This window comes from Pelodiscus sinensis, unplaced genomic scaffold (genome assembly GCF_049634645.1).
Source record: "Pelodiscus sinensis isolate JC-2024 unplaced genomic scaffold, ASM4963464v1 ctg36, whole genome shotgun sequence".
In the NCBI taxonomy this organism is placed as follows: Eukaryota; Metazoa; Chordata; order Testudines; family Trionychidae; genus Pelodiscus; species Pelodiscus sinensis.
The window spans coordinates 2,655,605-2,673,555 of NW_027465931.1; the positions used below are offsets into that span (position 1 = coordinate 2,655,605).

Consider the following 17,951-nt stretch of genomic DNA (forward strand, 5'->3'; position numbering starts at 1 on the left):
TGGACCGACCCCTGTACCCTGCTGGTCTGCTCCTCCCAGTTCTCCCGGATTACGTCGAGTATCCCCCGTGGCAGTCGTCCGAACAATAGTTCGAACGGTGAAAAGCCTGTGGATGCCTGGGGGACCTCCCGGATTGCAAACAGTAGAGCTGGTAGCATTCTGTCCCACTCCCCGGGGTCCTGGTCTACAAACTTGCGCAACATCCCCTTGAGGGTTCTGTTAAATCTTTCGACTAGCCCGTCTGTCTGGGGATGGTAGACGGAGGTTTTTAATGCTTTTATTTGGAGTAGCCAGCATAACTCTCCCATGAGGCGGGAGGTTACGTTTGTACCCTGATCTGTTAGGATCTCCTTGGGTATTCCCACCCGGGAGAAGATCCTTACCAATTCCGCCACTAACGTAGGGGCCGTGGTATTCTGCAGGGGAACTGCCTCAGGGTAACGGGTGGCATAATCGATCACCACCAGGATGTATTTATATCCCGTTTTTGTCCTCTCAAGGGGTCCCACTAGGTCTAGGGCAATGCGCTCAAAGGGGATTTCTATCACGGGGAGGGGCACCAAAGGGGCCTTGGGTATAGCCTTAGGTCCGGCCTTCTGGCATTCGGGGTATGATCCGCAGAACTCTTCTATCTCGCGGTATACTCCGGGCCAGAAAAATCGCTGCAACACCCGCTGCAGCGTTTTCTCGTAGCCCAAGTGCCCTGCCCACGGGTTGGCGTGGGCCACCTCCATCAACTGGTGCCGATACCCCCGGGGCACTACTAGCTGTCGTATTATTTCCCCAGTATCTGTTCCCCTCGTTACCCGATATAACCGGTCCCCTTGTACCTCACAGTATGGGGGGCTCGCCTGCCGTTCCTCAGCGTCGCTCCCCTCAGCGATTTCTCTTGCCTCTGACCAGGCATGTTGCAGGACCGAGTCCTCGCGCTGCTCGCGCAGGAAGTCTCCTTCCCATAGCCCCAACGGGGTGCTCTCCGTGGGCCGGTCCCCTGTGGCTCCTGATGTGCCTTCGCCTGGGTCCTCTTCCTATCGGACTCGGGTGGGGGTCCTGGTCGGCCCTGGTCTGACCCACCATCCCTTCGTGGGCGGACATCTCAGACGGTCGCCAGTCCCTCAAGGCTGTTTCGAACCCCACCCAGTCCCTTCCCAATAGGACGGGGGTACACCAGCTTTGGCGCTACTACTACAAAACACCAACTATCCTTGTCTTCGTCGGCTATCTGCACCCAGGTTGTAGAGTACCGATGTACGTCGCCGTGTACGCATTGTACGTGCACTGGGGGGCCCCAGGGACTACCGTCTCCCACTAGGTTCTCCCGTACGATTGTCTGGCTGCAGCCAGAGTCTACTAGCCCCATTACGGGGTGGTCGTTGACGCGGATCTTCCTCATGATTCTGTCGCCCCCCTCCGTTTGGTGTGTTATCTCGCCGGCCAGGGCGTGTGCATAGGTGCAGTCCATGTATGGGCAGTCTTTCTGGAAGTGTCCTTCCTGCCCGCACCAATAACAAGCCCCTGCCGTGCCACTAGGGCGCGCTTTGGTGACATCCCCCTCATTAGTGGGGCGGGCCTTATTCTGGGCGTTATCGTTCAGGGGAGTCATCCAGGCTGGGGCTAGCCTCCGCCCCTCGCCACGATCTCCGCCTTGCTCCGGCCGTGGCGTCGGGTTTGCTCGGGTTCGCCCGAACCGAGGAGGTTCTGGTCTCGGGGGAGGGGGAGAGCGGCCTACCTTTTGTTGAGCGTCCACCACCTCCGCCGCCTCAAAGTCATTCATAAGTTCGACTGCCTCGTCGATCGTAGACGGATGGTGTCGCCGTACCCAGCGTTGGCCTCCAGCGGGGAGTATGTTCATGAACTGTTCTAGTACTACTATTTCCGCCACTTGAGCCCCGCTCTTGTGCTCGGGTTCAAGCCATCTCCATGCGGCTTCTTTCAATCGTTGGGCCACCAATCGTGGCCTGGCCTTCACCGGGTATCGTTCCTGCCGGAACTTTTGGCGATATGTCTCCGGGGTGATACCCAGTTGATCTAATATCGCCTCTTTCACTTTGTGATAGTGCAGGGCATCGCGGGTACTCAGACCCCGGTAGGCCAACTGGGCCTGCCCTGTTAAGTATGGGGCGAGAATCGTGGCCCACTGTTCAACTGGCCACCGGGCGGCCGCGGCCACCCTTTCAAAGGTAGTTAGATAGGCTTCCGGGTCGTCCGCCGACCCCATCTTAGTGAGGCGGATGGTCACAGGCGGGGTGTATTCCCCCTCTCCGTCATCTTGCGGTAGCCCAGCCATACCTCTGGCGGGGACTCCATATTGCCGGGCCCACCGCTCCTGCTGAGCTTGAAACTGTTCCGCCAGGTCCCTCACTAGTTGCCTTTGTTGTTCCTGGTGTTGGGCCGATAACTGTTGGATGAGCAGCGTCTGCTGTTGTTGGTTCTGTCGCTGCTGCTCTGTGAGCCAGGCCAAAATCTTCCCTGGTTCCATCTCCCTCTTCGGTGGGCGCACCCTGTCCGCTTTCCGGATCTTGGGCGTCTCCCCCTCTCGTCTTGGGGTGAGGCCAGGGGTAAGTCAAGCCGAGATCGTAACAGAACACAAAGAAGAAAAGAAAAAAAAAGAAAAGTGCCCCTATTGTGGGGGCGTCGAGGGAATTAGCTCCTTGCCGACCCCTAAGGGCTCCCTGCCCTCCCCTTCGTCCCCAGGGGTCGGGGGTGGTCCTAAAATACCCACATTCTCCACCACCTTGTGACCGTGCCCTGAGCCCGTCTCGGGGGGGGGGGGGGAGGAGAGGCGGTCACTCGACTCTCCAGAAGAGTTCTCTAGTCTCGGGCGATGAGCCTGGTCGTGGCCCGGGTTTCCTCGGGAGGCGAGAGGGAAGGGGGGTCCGGGCCCGCCCTCACTCCCGGACCCCAGCCCAGGGCCTTGAGGACAGAGACTACCTGTAAGTCTCGGTCCAACTGGTGGGGGCGTGCCCCTAAACGCACCAGCCCACGGGCTATCTCGCCGCCCTGCCCTGGGCTGCTTCCTTCCTCTCTCCTACCCTGGCTCCAGGGTGTCACTCCTGGCCTGCCGGTTCCTGCTGCCGAAGCTGACAGTGCTCCTGCGGCTCCTCCGCCGCCGGGGTTTTCCCTGCTCAGTCCGTCGGCGTCTTTGCGGGTCCTCTGCTGCCCGGTGGGGGGTGCTCTCGCGACCTCCTCGCGTTACCTCCCCCCTCTCTCCTTGGCGGCCAGCCTTTTGAATCTCTCCGCCGGCCTGGGGGGTTTACGTGCTCCGCCCCCCCATCACGCGCTTCTTCCCTCCCCGCCCCTTCTTCGGAGCCGCGTCCCGCTCAGCTGTGCTGCCGCTCCTTTCCAGCTGAGCGGCGGCATCAATCAGCTGAGCTGCGGCTTTGCTCAGCTGCGCCGCGGTGCCGCTCCGCTGCGCCGCGGCGCGTGAACAGCCGACACAGCGGCGGTAAGTGCTCTGTTGCCCTTCTCCCAGGGCACAGAGTCTTGGTGGTTGGGTGCGAGGTCTCGGTGCCCCGTCACAGGGAGTATCTGTATGAATTGTTCTAAGACTACCATCTCTGCGACTTAGGGTCCGGTTAAGTCCTCGGGATTCAGCCACTTCCAACAGTGGTCCCTGATCCTTTCGGCAACAGCCCATGGCCGTGCCCTCGCGGAGTATCCTTCCTTCCCCAGTTTGTCGGTACATCTCCGGGCTGATGCTGGTACTATATAAAATGTCCGCCTTCACCCAATCTCCAGCATATCTCAAGTGTCTAAATTGCGGTATGCAGTTTGCGCTGGTCCCATTAGGTAAGGAGCTAATATGATGGCCCAGTGCTCCTGAGGCCAGTGAGCGGCTGTCGTGACTCTTTCAAAAGTGACTAAAAAGGCCTCTGGGTCATCTCCAGGCCCCATCTTAGTGAAGCGGATGGGTAGCCCCAGTCCAGTGTCATCGGGCCCTATCCCTGGGGCGGAGGGGCTTGCGGATCCTCTTGGTTGCAGCAGAGCAGTGACCTGTTGAAACAGACGTTCTTGCTGTGTCTGGTGTTGGGTGGCCAGCTCGGGGAGCAGCTGTTGCTCCTGCTGCTGCATCATCTGTAGTTGGTGTTGGTGGGTTAGCTGCTGTATTAGCTGTGACTGTTGGTGCTGGGTCACTTGCTGCTGCTAGTTTTCCACCATCCACTGCAAAAAAACTTATACACATCCATCTTTGTACAAACTATACATGGGGAAAAACAAAAAAAGGAGGAAATGGGAGTTCCTTGGCCCCACCTTCTCAATACCTGGACCTTTTAGCAGGTCCTAGATTTGGCCATATTCTCCACCACGTGTGGTGGCGCGCACAGTCGCCAAGCAGCGTGGCCCAATAGCCCTTACTTCAGGGTAGTATGGCTTACTAGTCAGAGTCAGTAAATGTCCACCCATCTAGGGCAGCGTGGCTCCCTACCCGGGGTCTATGAGTAGCCTTTACTTCAGGGTAATATGACTTGCTGTCTGGAGTCACTCGATAGCCCTCAGTCCAGGTTAGTGCGGTTTGGGGCTAGCACCCTGGTAGGGGGACCTGGGCCCACCATGCTCCATTGGGTCCCAACCCAGGGCCCCGTGAGCAGCAGCACGGTCTGCTATTTCAGTTTGGAAAGGAGAAGACAGAGGGGACATGATAGAAGTTTTCAGGTTGTGACGGGGTACGATCACAGATGACCCCCTGGGGGTGCCTCCCGGGATGCTTACATGGCCACTGCCACTGCCACTCGCCTTCCTGATCTCTGGGGCTCCTCACCGCCTGGTCCTGCTGGGCCAGCTCCGCTGGTCTCCCCCAGCCAAGGCCCCGAGCTGAGGTCCCTGCTCCTACCAAGAAGCAGCACAGACACTGAACCACTTCAGGTCCAAGGAGAGTGCAGTTTAGGGCCCAGCCTCCTGAGAGAGCACTCCCCAGATGGGATCAAACCCCAAAGAACTAGGTAAGCCCCTGTGACGGGGCAGCTGGCTTTGCCGTACCGCCCCGCACTAAGACGGGGTGAGAGAGGTCAAAGGGGGACAGGCAGCGGCAGACCGGCCCCCGAGGAGTCTGGATCCGCGCCGGTTGTGTCCGGGGCCGCCACGGCGTCAGGCCGGGCCGGCGCACAGAGGTGACGTCACGAGTGATGTCACTCGGGAATCCCGGAAGGGCGGGAGGGCGCACGGGGAGGCGGGGCCAGAGAGGGACGCCGAACCGCGGCCCTTTCAAAAGGGCCAAGGGCAGGAGCGAGAGGGGGAAGGCAGCGATGAGCGCGAACGGCCATCGGCACCCCGGAGGCGTCGGCCGACAGTAAGTCTATCCCCACACTGGGGAGTATGATGCCACCCGGGAAGACGTGGCCCAGGGCAGGGTTGTGGACCCCATGAGTGGAGGGTTTAGGGGTTCTGACCCCCTTCACTGGAGCAAGGACAAGTGTCCCTGTCTTAGGGCCCTGGGTCGGGACTCGGAGCGAGGGAGGGCCCGAGTCCCGTTCCCGGGCCGGAGGATATAAACGAGTCCAAATTCAATTTATTTATAGATACAGAAGTTGGGAATACCCCCTTTATTTGGGAGAAAACCGTAATCGCGGGACGACTTCCCACCCAAACTCGGGGTGGGTTAAGGCAAAATGGTAACAGCCCCCTTTAGCAATGAAAGGGGGAATGTGCACACTGGTTGCCCCCCCAGGTAACAATGGCTTACACTGGGTCTGATGGAAAATAAAAACGGTTTAATTAAGTGGAAGCAGGAGGATTTAAGTGGTAATAAGTGAAAGCAGGCAGGGCAGAGTAGGTTACAAATGAAAAGAAACAAAACCGCTTGGCTAATTATACGCTGAAACCTCAGTGCAAACTTACTCAAACTCACCCTAAAACCTCTTTTCCAGCTGCCCCTCCAAACCAGGGCTCTCTTCCCCACCCTGGGGTCTCAGGCCCCTTCCTTCAGGTGCAGCCCAGCCAAGAGACCCAGGCCTCTCCTTTCCTATTCCTTTTGCTAAGGAGTTGAGGCCACTCCCTCCCAACCACTGCTCAGACTTAAGGACAAAAGATTGTTTAACTGGCTCATCTAGAAGTTGCAGGTAACACCCCCCATGTCTCCCATTCTCACATTTGAAACTCACCAAGTATTCCCCATCCATGTGTCTAATTTTCCACACACAAATGCTACATACAACAGAACCAGCAGATCATGGCATGAAGATCGATGGGTTACATGAAATAATTTGCTCAAACCACCTTTGAGTTATGTATATTCATGTCCATGAGTCCATTTCATAAAGCATGGGGGGGGGGGGGGGGGCGCGTCACACAGGTATCTAAAAGGGTGTCACAAGGAGGAGGGAGAAAAATTGTTCTCTTTGGCCTCTGGTAATAGGACAAGAAGCAAGGGGCTTACACTGCAGCAAGGGAGGTTTAGGTTGGACATTAGGAAAAACTTCCTGCCTGTCAGGGTGGTCAAATATTGGAATAAATTGCCCAGGGAGGTTGTAGAATCTCCATCTCTGGAGATATTTAAGAGCAGGTTAGATAGTACCATCTAGACCATCCCTGATAGATGTCTGGGTCCTGCCGTAAGGGCAGGGGACTGGACTCGATGACGTCTCAAGGTCCCTTCCAGTTCTAATGTTCTAGGATTCCCTCGGCAGGGAATCCAGACAAAACATGCTGCGGATTCCTGGGTGGAAGAGGTCACTCCTGCACCCTCCCTGGGTTACTTCCTACCGCTTTAGTTGTATCACTGTCCCACATGGTAGCTGGGTCTTCCACCTCTCCAACGGCCGCTTCTCCCTGGAATTCCACGGGGGTTGTGTTGCGGCTGTCTCCTGGGTCTCTGGTTCCCACCATCAGGGAAACTGGCTGCAGCAGTTCAGGAGCTCCAGCGGGAGATCCTTCTCCTTTGCTGGCCAGCCCAGACTGAGCTGCTCTGCTGCCTTTTATACTGCTCCAGCACTTGGAGCATGCCCAGTCTGGGTGACAGGGCAGGACTGCCTCCAGCCACAGAGTCTTAGCCCCCCCCTGCTTCAGTGCAGGGCATGCTCTCCCCATCACAATGTAGCATCATTTGAGGGTGCTGTTAAATCGTTCTACGAGTCCATCTGTCTGAGGGTGGTATACTGCTGTCCGGAGGGTCCAAATGTGCATCAGCCGACAACTCGGCAATCAACTTGGATGAGACATTGGTACCCTGGTCTGTCAAGATTTTTTTGGGTATCCCCATACTCGCAAATACCTTCACCAACCCATATGCGCTGTTTGTAGCGGTTGCAACTCTAAGTAGCACAGCTTCTGGATATCAGGTCACAATCTACTATTTCCAGGATTAATTGTTTCCCTGTCTTGCTCTTCTCCAAGGGGCCGACAAGGTCCATCCCGATCCACTCAAACTGTATGCCGGCAACTGGTAAAAGTATGAGGGGAGCATTGGGTATGCCCTTAGGGCAAGCGCGCTGACATTCGGGGGACAAGGCACAGTAGTCTCGTACTTCTTGGCATATGCTGGGCCAAGAGAACCGGTGTGCCACTTGCTAGAGGGTCTTTTCTCTACCTAGGCGTCCAGCCCAGGGGGTGGCATGTGCCAAATGTAGGAGGCTGGTGCATCTCCCCTTGTGTCTGGGGGTCTGCCACCACCCGGTATAGTCGGTCTTTACGGATCTTGAAGTGTGGCCTCTGCAGGCACCTTGTCTCCTTTGTGCCCTCGGGGTCTTGAACCTGTTCTTGCTCCCACGCTCGGTTCAGGGTTTGGTCTTCCCTTTGCTCCTACAGGAAGTCTATGTCCTTTTCCAATTCTACCCGGACATCTTCCTCCCATGGGTTCTCCCGCAGGTCTGGATTTATCGCGGTGCCTGGACGATTGGGGGGTTCTTCCTGGGGGTCTGTCTCCACTGGGAGTCCCAGTGCTCTTCCTCCTGACACCCTAGGTCACTGCCTTCCTGGGGGGGCAGTAGCCACAGTCTCTCACGACCTCTTTAAACCTGGGCCAGTCTAGTCCTAACCTCACCGAGTAGGCTAGCTGGGCCATGCCTACCAGGAGAAGCTCCTTCTGGCCTCAAACTTCCAAGTTTACCTGGGCCGTCAGGTAGGGTCACACATCTCCATGGATACATTGGAGATGGATCATGTCCTCAGCAACCTGGAGGTCAAGTATGAGGTCCTCCCATATAGTCGTCTGGCTGCAGCCTGAGTCCACCAGAGCCATGACCTCAATGTCTTCCACGGGGATCACCAGTTTTCCGGGTTGGGGTTCCCATGCCCAACACCCTGCAATCCAAGCTTGTCTATAGTCACGTTCCATGTAGGGGCAGTCTTTACGAAAGTGATCACCTTGGCTGCAACTCCAACAACAGTCCCAGGGGCCTGTAGATTGAGGATCATCCTTGGGTAGACTACTTTCCCCTTGTGGGAGACTTTCTTTCCCTGTGACATTCGGGATCACCATTGTTTGGAGTTTTGTCCTCAGAGTCCCGGCCTGCTGGGTATAGTATGTGCTTGGGGGTCCCACCGGTTCCATCTTCTGTGGTTTCCCTCTCCAGACCCTCTTGTCTCCTTGGGCTCTCTGACCGCTGAGGTCGAGCTCAGGTTTCTTCCACTGCTAGGTAGTCCTCCATTAGAGTTACTGCCGCTGTCAGCGTGGTTGGCCGATGTCGTTGCACCCACTCCTTGGCTCCTGAAGGGAGCACCTGTACAAATTGCTCCAGGGCTACCATCTCGATAAGCCCTCCAGGTTCAGCCACTTCCGGCAGTGGTCCCTGATTGTTTAGGTGACAGCCCGTGGCTGTGCCCCAGCGGGGTACCCTTCCTTATGCAGTCTCTGCCGGTATTGTCTAAAATGATCGCCTTCACCTGTGGATACTCAAGTGCATCTCAGGAGTTTAGATTGCGGTATAAGGTCTGCTCTGGTCCCGTTAGGTAAGGGGCCAATATGGTAGCCCAGTGTTCCTGGGGCAAGTGAGCATCCATAGCGACCTGTTTGAAGGTAACTAAAAATGTCTTGGGGTCATCCCCTGGTCCCATCTTTGTTAGCCGAATGGGCAGCCCTAGTCTGGTGTCTTCCGTCCCTATGCCCATGGCAATGGGGCTTGGTGGACCCCTTGGCTGTAGCAACGCAACTACCTGTTGAAGCAGGCCTTCCTGCTGAGTCTGGTGGTGTGTGGTCAGCTCACGCAGTAGCTGTTGTTGCTGTTGCGTCATCAGCTGCTGGTGCTGGTGGGTCAGCTGCTGTATCAGCTGTGCCTGCTGCTGTTGGTGTTGGGCCACTTGCTGCTGGTGGTTTTTCACCATCCACTGCAGGAATTTCTCTATATCCATCTCTTCACCAGACTACTGGGACAAAGGGGGACTCCCCTGTCCCACTTTCTCTACCTAGACCTCTCAGCAGGTTCTGGATGTTGCCCACGTTCTCCACCATATGTCATGGTGTATGCACACCCCATCTCTTGGGGGGAGGGTACATGGGGGTGTGGACACCACCTAGTGAGCCATTGAATCGGCAGCAGTCTCTCTCAGTCTAGGAGCACCAACTCTTGGTCCAGGGTAGTACAGCCTAATGGCTAGAATCAATGAGAGGTAGCCCTCTGGCTACTAGGCCATGATGCCCTGAGTTAAAGTCAATACAGGATGGCCCTTTAACTCAAGGCTGTACAGCTTGGTAGCCAAAGTCAGTAAGTTGGGGGGTTGAGGGCCAGTCACCTTGGTAGGGGGACCCGGGCCCACCCCACTCCACCGGGTTCCGACCCAGGGCCCTGTGAGTGACAGAGCAGTCTACCACTCCCTTGGTGGGGAATCCGGCCAAAATACACAAAGTGGCAGAGGCCGCTCCTGCACCCTCCCTGGGTCACTTCATTCCGGTGCTGGTGGGAAGGCATCCCATGAAATACCTGGGTCTTCTGGTTCCCCGGCAGGTGCTTCTCCCTGAGGTTGCTCTGGGGCTACGTGGCAGCAGTCTCCTGGGGCTCTGTCTCCCGCTGGCTGGTGAAGCCCTGGAGCTCCGGTTGAAGGTCCTCCTTCAGTGGCCAGCCCAGACTGAGCTGCTCTGCTGCCTTTTATGCTGCCCCAACATTTGGAGCATGCCCAGTCTGGGTGAAGGAGCAGGACTTCCTCCACCCACAGGGTTTTAACCCCATTTGCTTCAGTGCGGGGTATGCACACCCTGTCACAAGGAGGATCTTGCCAAGAGGATGGCAGATTCCCCTACAGGAGGTGGCATATATATACACACATCATAAATTGGGGGATATTCTACACACCTCCTCATCCAGAATCTTCCCCCCCACCAATTAATGAGGAGATTCTAGAGCCTACCAACTCCATCATTGTGGATGTGGTTAATGCCTGAAGCAAACACCACAATGCCCATTCAGCCCTACACAACTGGGTTTGGCAAGATAGAGTAGTTGTTGCGGACATAACTGTTTAGAATTGTGAATTACCAAAATGTTATGGCCAAACAGGATTTTATTAATTATGGGAAAGAGTGTGTTTCTGGAACATGTACTGGAAACACAAAAGTAACAATTTCAGGCCGTCTGTAAGCAGGTTGCCCTTGGGGAGGAGGGGTGGAGTCTGCATGTAGGTCCTCCACTGGACAGGCGGCAACCCAGGGTCTAGGGCCCAGCTGCAGTCTAGGGCGAGTAGTAAATAGACAGTTCAACGCCCGGCCTCAGCTTGGGGCGGGCAACAAATAATAAACAGTTCATGGGCTGAACCCTTGTTTAGGGCATGGCCACAGGCAAAGAAAGGGTATGTCTACACTACAAAGTTAATTTGAACTAACAGCCATCAGTTCAAATTAACTTTGATAGGCGCTACACACGCAAACCGCTAGTTGGAACTTAATTCGAACTAGCGGAGCGCTTAATTCGAACTAGGTAAACCTCATTCTACGAGGACTAAGCCTAGTTCGAATTAAGCAGTTCGAATTAGTGCTGTAGTGTAGACATACCCAAACAGTCTAATGCCAGGCCCTTGTTCAGGGCGTGGCAGCAGTGGGTGTCAGCTGCAATTCAGGCACAGCCGGGGGGGGGGGGGGGGGGGGGGAAGTCTGCCACCCCAGTGTGGGGTGGCAGGGGGAATGCAGGCCCACCCACGCCACTGCATCCCAGCCCAGGTAGCAGCAGAGCAGTCTGCTGTTGGGGCAGCGGGGATCCGCTCCGCAACACTGCCCTAGCTCGGTCTCAGCTCAGAAAGCGTCAGCTTTCCCTGGGCTACTTCCAAACTCTCCTCAGGCTGTACCTGGGTTCCAGGCGAGTCTTCAGGGCTCCAGCACGTCGGCAACTCGGGCCAGGCAGGGAGTCCGTCCAGGTCACATGGGAGCAGCAGGCCCAGAGGCCGGGGCTAGTTCTCTGCTTCTGCCAGGCCTTGCTCCTCCGGCGAGTGCAGAGTAGAGGCTTCTACCTCCTTCTGCTGCCAGGGCCTTTCTGGCCTCCTTGGCAGGCCTTTTACCTCCCTGGCCCCTCCTCCTGATTGTCAGTCAGGTGCTTCGTTAGGACCAGCTGTTGCCCACCAAGGCTCAGGGAGGGGTAGCTCCCCCTTGAGATCAAAGGGCAGCCACTCGGAACCACTCCAGAGAAGGAGGAAAGGTGTGGCTGCTGCTCTCCTAGCTCTCCCCCCCACCCTGCTCCTGCCACTGCCCCTGCACTGGCTGGAGTTCTCCCCGCCCTGCTCAGCCACCACCCACCTGCTGAGGCCCCTGCTGGACCTTCTCCCCCTGGACAACTGCCCCCCCTTCCTGCTGCCACCACCCCCATTGTCCCCTCCACTACCCCCTAACACCTGGATAGTCTCTTTGCCCCTTGACAGGGCTGCTGCTCTGCTTGCATCACACCTGGGACTGTTCGGCTGCAGCAGCAGGTGGGGACTGAGCCCCCACAAGTGCTCGTGGGTGTGCTCTCCCCCCCCCCCCAGACTTAGCCCCCCTCCCTAAACTACATTTGGCTGGGAGGCCTCCCTTACCCCTCCTAGCCTCACCTTGTCCCCCACCACAGCAGTTTGCCTCCTTCCCTGCTGCCTGCCCTGCCCTGCTAGCCCAGTTTGTTTCTCCCTCCCTGCCTGAGTTTGCTCACCTGCCCCACCCAGCCCCAGAGTTTGTTTGTTTCCGGCCCCACCCCTGCCATGGGTTAGCCTGCTGTGGTGTGCCCTGTCCTCCCAGCAACAGCTTTGCTTCACCTCACCCTGCCCTGCCCTTTGCTCACCCAGCATTATCCCTTCCCCCAGCCTCTGCCACTGCCCTGTGCACCCTGGTCCCCTCCCTGAGTGCTTGTGTCCCTCCCCTCCCCCCCCGTACACTGCACCCCCTTAATAGCCCCATAGTTCCCCCCTACCCCAGTGCAGCCCAAGGAGCCGGCCCCCGCCCTGCACCCGCTACCACGTCCCCTGCCCCATCCTGCCAGCGCCCTCCTCCTGTGTCTCCAGCCTTGCAGGGAGGAGTGGTTGCTGGCTCCCGATCCCCCTGCCCTCCCCAATCACCCCACCCTCTAGCACCCTCCTCCTCTGCTCTTGCCTCGCAGGGAGGAGAGGTTGTTAGTTTCCCCCATCCTCAGTTTACCGATCCATGCCCTTCCTCCGTTAGCGCCTTCCCTCCTTACTAACAACTTAGCAGGGGGGAGTGGTTGCTTCCCTTTCCCCCCAATTGCAACCCCCACTCCCACCCTCCCTTCCCCTTGCGTCCCTGCCCCTCTCTCTCATGCCCTCCTCCTCTGCCTTCAGCAGGCGGGTAGGAGTGGCTGCCGCTCCCTTTCCTCGGTTCCCCCCCTTCCCCCAAGTTCGGTGCCCTCCTCCCCAGCTTCCAATCTAGTGGGGAGGAGTGGCTGATACCCCTCCCTTGACCTCCCCCTCCCAATTGAGCACCCTCCTCCCCTGCCTCTACCTTAGCTGGGAGGAGTGGTTGGCTCCCCCCTCCCCCTAACCTCCCTCCACTGGTCCCTACCCCTCCCCTGCCGGCTGATTGGCAGGGAGGAGATGTTGAGCCCCAGCCCCTTCCTTATGATCCGTACCTTCGCTAACCCCTCCCCCATGATGGAGGATGTCTCTGCCCCCTCTCCTATCCCCGTAAATCCAAGGTTCCTCCGGTGCCACCGAACCCTGCAGACCGCTGCGGCCAACCTGCTCTGGGCTCTGCCATTGCCACGGCCGATGCTCCCCCCGACTCCGGAGGGCCCTCCACCTTGGCCGGCAAGAAGGGCCAGGGGAAGAAATAGGGCAAAGGCCTAGCCTGGAAGGCCAAACCTCCCGCGGCTGAGGCTGCCCTGACCGCTGCAGCCCTGTCACCCGCCGCAACTCCTCCTTCCCCTGCCGTTCCCCCCACCAGCTCTGGGGGTATTCCACCTGTAGCACCCAGAGCGTACGCCCAGGTGGCTGCTGCCACCCCCCTGCGTGCCGCCACGTCTTCAGCCCCAACCGCTGCCGCCAGCTCCATCCCTGGTGGCTGAGGTCCCTTCCCCATCCTGACCAGAAGGCACAGCATCCGCTGCCTCCTGGTACCCGCCTTGATCCACGTGGAAACGTATTTGCGGGCGCTGGCGAGGGTGGTGGCCTCCAAAATGTACAGGAAGCTAGTGTTCTTCCTTTCCTTGAAAGCCGCCATCCAGGAGGTGGTGGAGAGGGGCCTGGCGGTGGGGAGCGTGCATGTGCCCCTCGAGCCACTGGAGGACCTGGGCATACGGGTGGTCCTCACCTCCATCCCGCCCTTCTGTCAGCCGACAGTCAGGGCAGTGTGTGTGTGTGTGTGTGTTTCCGAGAAAAGGTTTAACGTCCGTGTCTTTACTGCTAGGACCGGGGTCCCGTCGCAGAGGGTGGCCAGCAGGCCAACAGACGCCCCTTTTTATAGGAAGAGCTTATTACACCTTAGATTTTAGCTGCTAGAACACAAAGTTCCTTCGCAGCGGGCAGCCTAGGGAAGGCTGAAAGTTGTCCCAAGGACCTGTCACCTGGGAGTGACACAGATCCAAACGCCCAAGCTCTCCCTATGTCTGTCCCTTTGTGACTGGCTGAAGTTCTTTTAAATTGTGCTTGGTTCTATTACAGCAACTGAAGGAGTCAGGTTAAAACTTAAACAGTTACAGGTTTATTAAAGAAGCTTATAAATCATATGGTTACAATGGCTATTGCTCTATTTCTTAAATGCTAGCAAAATATAGATAGATCTTAAAAAATGGTTACAGGAAAAAAAGGTAAAGATAGAAAATAGAAATAATGGTACCAAGTGACAGCTTAATCTTTAAAGAGCTCTAACACTATGTATATATATACTTAAACAAAGGACCACATCCAGGTACAATTTTTACCCCCTTCTGTGCCTCTCGACTCCAGCGTGTCAGGCCAGGGCCAGTCTCTCAATTCCTCGGAAAGACGAATACGAGGTGGGCGTCCCCTCTGGAACCTCGGGAGGTCAAACACCAAACCCGACCAGCAGATAGGTGGTAGATTGACGCTTAGAGTAAGTGTGCTGCTGGACTCATCTTTATACCCCTGGGGGCCCGTATTCTCTTTCTTATCTTAAGAGGCCAAATTTTACTGGTCCGTTTTGTGGCACCAGTTCTTACAAGCAAGTTTCAAGTTAATTTACACTTGTAAGAGAGGAAGATAGCTAAATTAGGACTGCCGGATGTTCTTGTTGGGCGGGAGATTCCTCCCCCCACGGACGGTTGTGTGTTCGTATCAATATGGGTTAAGTCAAGGGCACTTTTTGCAGCCTCTTAGTTTGACCACCCTCCTATCTCTGCTTACAGTTGTCCATGGTCACTAAGCCAGCATATCTAAACCTCCTGCTCCAAGGTTTTCAAAGAATATGCTGTTTTTCTGCTCTGTGTGCCCTGCATGCTTTCAAGCAGACAAAGATGGATGTTAAAATGGGGGTTCACGTCTGGCTACATTCCACCCCCTGATACAACACACCACGTCCCAGGATGCAAGATGGCGGTGATACCAGCACCCTTTGCCCACCTTGGGGGAATCTAAAAGTGCCCGATGGTCTGATTAAGGGGTTCAGAATCGAGGAATTGGCTGGGATCTTTTTCTAGTGCTGTATATCGAATGTGCACAGAAGAGATAGCTACATTAACTAGGCGTTTCACAATACACAAGGTTATGCAGAAAATGATTACATTACAATAATTAAAACAGTGATTACAATGGAATGCAGGAAAGGAGTTAGGGAAAGTCCCAGCTGTTGGGCTAACCAATTTAGCCATGAGATTTCCCCATCTTTAGTTACAGTATGTAGTATTTTAACTGCATCTTTTATAGCAGACACATCTTGTTCAATCTGCCCTGAGTGGTTCACATAGAAACAACAAGATTGATTAATCACAGCACATACTCCTCCTTGTTGGGCTAAAATTGCATCTAAAGCTATTCTATTTTGTAGGGCAAAGCGGGCCACTGATTGGATCTGCTCGTTGAGTAGGCCCAGGGCATCTGCAGTATGATTAAAAACTATTTCTAGTTGCCCTGACACATTTACTATGGCTTGTTCAAGTTCAGCTACTCCAAGCCAGGGCAAGAATGCACGGGTAAATCGATGGAAACCTGTGGGACGTCTCACAAGAGGGTTAATAGTAAATTTCCTCTTTTACCGGTGCAAGAAGCTTCCAAGGTTTGTGATACCTGGAGCTGTAATGTGTGGGTGTACCGTTAATCCTCCAGGCACAGCATGTCCCAGAGAGCACCGTCCTGTCCATCCTACTGGCAGGTATTTGTAGGCCTTAGTCCCACAAATGAAAAATAATCCAGGCTCTTTGTTAAGGATAGGGGAATATGGCCCCTTGTACCATCCCTTTCCTGTGTGTCTCTCTCTTGGGGCATGGTACACAGCACAACAACTACTGTTAGTGACAGAGCACTGGAGAGCAAACAGCAGATCTTGTAGGATCTGGTCTGGGGGCAAGAAATCTGCCTTAGCACACTGGTCAGGCAGCAGGCTACTGCCATTCACCAGTGTAGGGTTGTAAATGTGTCCAGTGCTAGGGACTATAAAAAGGGAATTACTGGTACTGGCTGAAATTCAAGGGGATAATGGCAGCATTGCTAATGCCAAACAGGGGTCTGTGACCAAGGGAGACATTAATAACATTTCCCCAGCAATTTAGTGTCCCCTGGTGGGTGTCCTGGTTTGAATAAATATCCCAGGCTCCTAGTTTCTTATTGAAAGTGGCAATGTGGGTACACTGGTGGTCCTCAAAGCTACCTAGCTGAGGTCCACTGCCTTCCTTACTTTCAAAACAAATGGGGTACATTTCCTTAGAGTTTCCAGTTATATAGTCTACTGGTTTGCTCCATACTGTTCGTTGCCACGTCCAGTGCCACCCCTTTAACCTCCCCCCAGAGTCATTTTGAGGACTGCGGTAGTCGCTGCCATCGAACCCCATCGGAAGATGTTGCTTTTGTTCCACCAGTCATTTGGGCTGAGAGGGACAAACTCAATTTCCAGTCCAGTAGAGGAATCCAATAGGGTGCACATCCAGCAATCCGTGGCAGCAGCAGAAACAATGGTTTGAATAGCACCTTTGAGTGGATGTTCTGGTACAGCAGTAGCAGTTGGGATGAAAAGGAGACCCATGGCAAGTGGGAGTGCCACGTCTTGTTTCAATAGTCTATAGCTGATGGTGATTGCAAACATCACGACAGCAAGCAGTATATATATACACAGTTCATAGTGGCTTTCTGACTCCAAACAGGCATTGGGAGGGATGCATCCGACTGGAGCACTGCTCGGGGCCATTGCCTGTTTCCTGTAATAAAACATAAGGTCAGCCGGTCTTGGATACAATCCAAGCCTCAGTAATGGTTATTGGTGTTAGCCCAGCGTCTGCAGTGGTCCAGACTCCTTTTCCCTTATAGGAGTGCAGCACGCGGGTTTGTGTTCCCAAACTGGAGTGTTTAATTACCACTGTATCTCCAGGTGCATATTTGGAATCTTTAAGTGGTACAGTGGGGCTTGGAGAGATTCTCCCTGTAGGGAAAAATCCTTTGCTGATTGGACTGCCCGTAGGAGTCTGTCGATTGTTTAATCTTTGCACCACAGTATCTAATCTGTTTCCCCATTTGCCATCTGTGGGCTTCAAGTGGGCTTTCAGCAGTCCATTCCAGCATTCGATCATGCCATTAGACTGAGGTCGGTATGGGAGGTGAAAGGTCCATTGGACTCCGTTGCGGAGGGCCCACTCATTCACCAGTTTGTTTTTAAAATGTGAGCCATTGTCAGACTGGATTTCCTGGGGTGTTGGGACAAGGGCTATTAAGCGGTTTAGTCCCATGACTGTAGATAGTCCTGTTGCCACTCGAGTCGGGTATGCAAACCCAATTCCTGAAACAACTTCTACTCCAGTCAAAACATGCATCCACCCTTGCTTACTGGTGGATAATGGACCAATATAATCTACTTGCCAGGTTGCCCATAGCACTTTCCCATCTCTTAGCCTGGCAAACCGTTGTCCTTCTGTTATATGTTTTCAAAATTCAGCACACAGGGTGCAAGCTCGTACCAGATCCCTGTCTTGTTGGTGAGTGATAGGCCACCCCCTGGCATGTGCCTGCCGCACCAGCTCATCACTTCCTGTGTGTCCCAAGGTTTCATGTAGCCAAGTATACAGGCGTTCCCAATCCACCTGGGCAGTGAAAATCTGTGCTGCTGCATCTGCTAAGTTATTTAGCTGTACAGCCGGGGTGTTGTTCTTTTGGTGAGCTGGCACATGACCTATGCTTAAGGCATGTTGTGTTGCATGCTGGTATATCCATTTCCAATATTCCAGTCCCCAAACAGGTTTCCCCCCTATTTCCCAGTTATTATTTTTCCAGTTAGTTATCCACTGGGTGGCTCCAGCCCATACAGCATAGGAGTCAGTGTAAATGGTACTGGCACCTGCCTCACAAGCTAGTTTAATTGCTGCCAGCTCTGCAAGCTGAGCTGATCCCTCCATGTTTACAGTCAGGGGTGCAGCAGATGTGTCTTCTGAGACTGCTGCAGCCTTCCCTATCCATTT

At 55.1% G+C, this 17,951-nt stretch overlaps 1 protein-coding gene and 1 pseudogene across 1 annotated transcript in view; one reads left to right on the forward strand and one right to left on the reverse strand.

The window, feature by feature from the left end:
- Positions 1–17,951, forward strand: part of LOC142825134 (uncharacterized) — a 212,115-nt gene that overhangs the window by 104,169 nt on the left and 89,995 nt on the right. The gene's annotated exons all lie outside the window — the stretch shown is intronic.
- LOC142825145 (endogenous retroviral envelope protein HEMO-like) lies at positions 14,036–17,056 on the reverse strand (annotated as a pseudogene).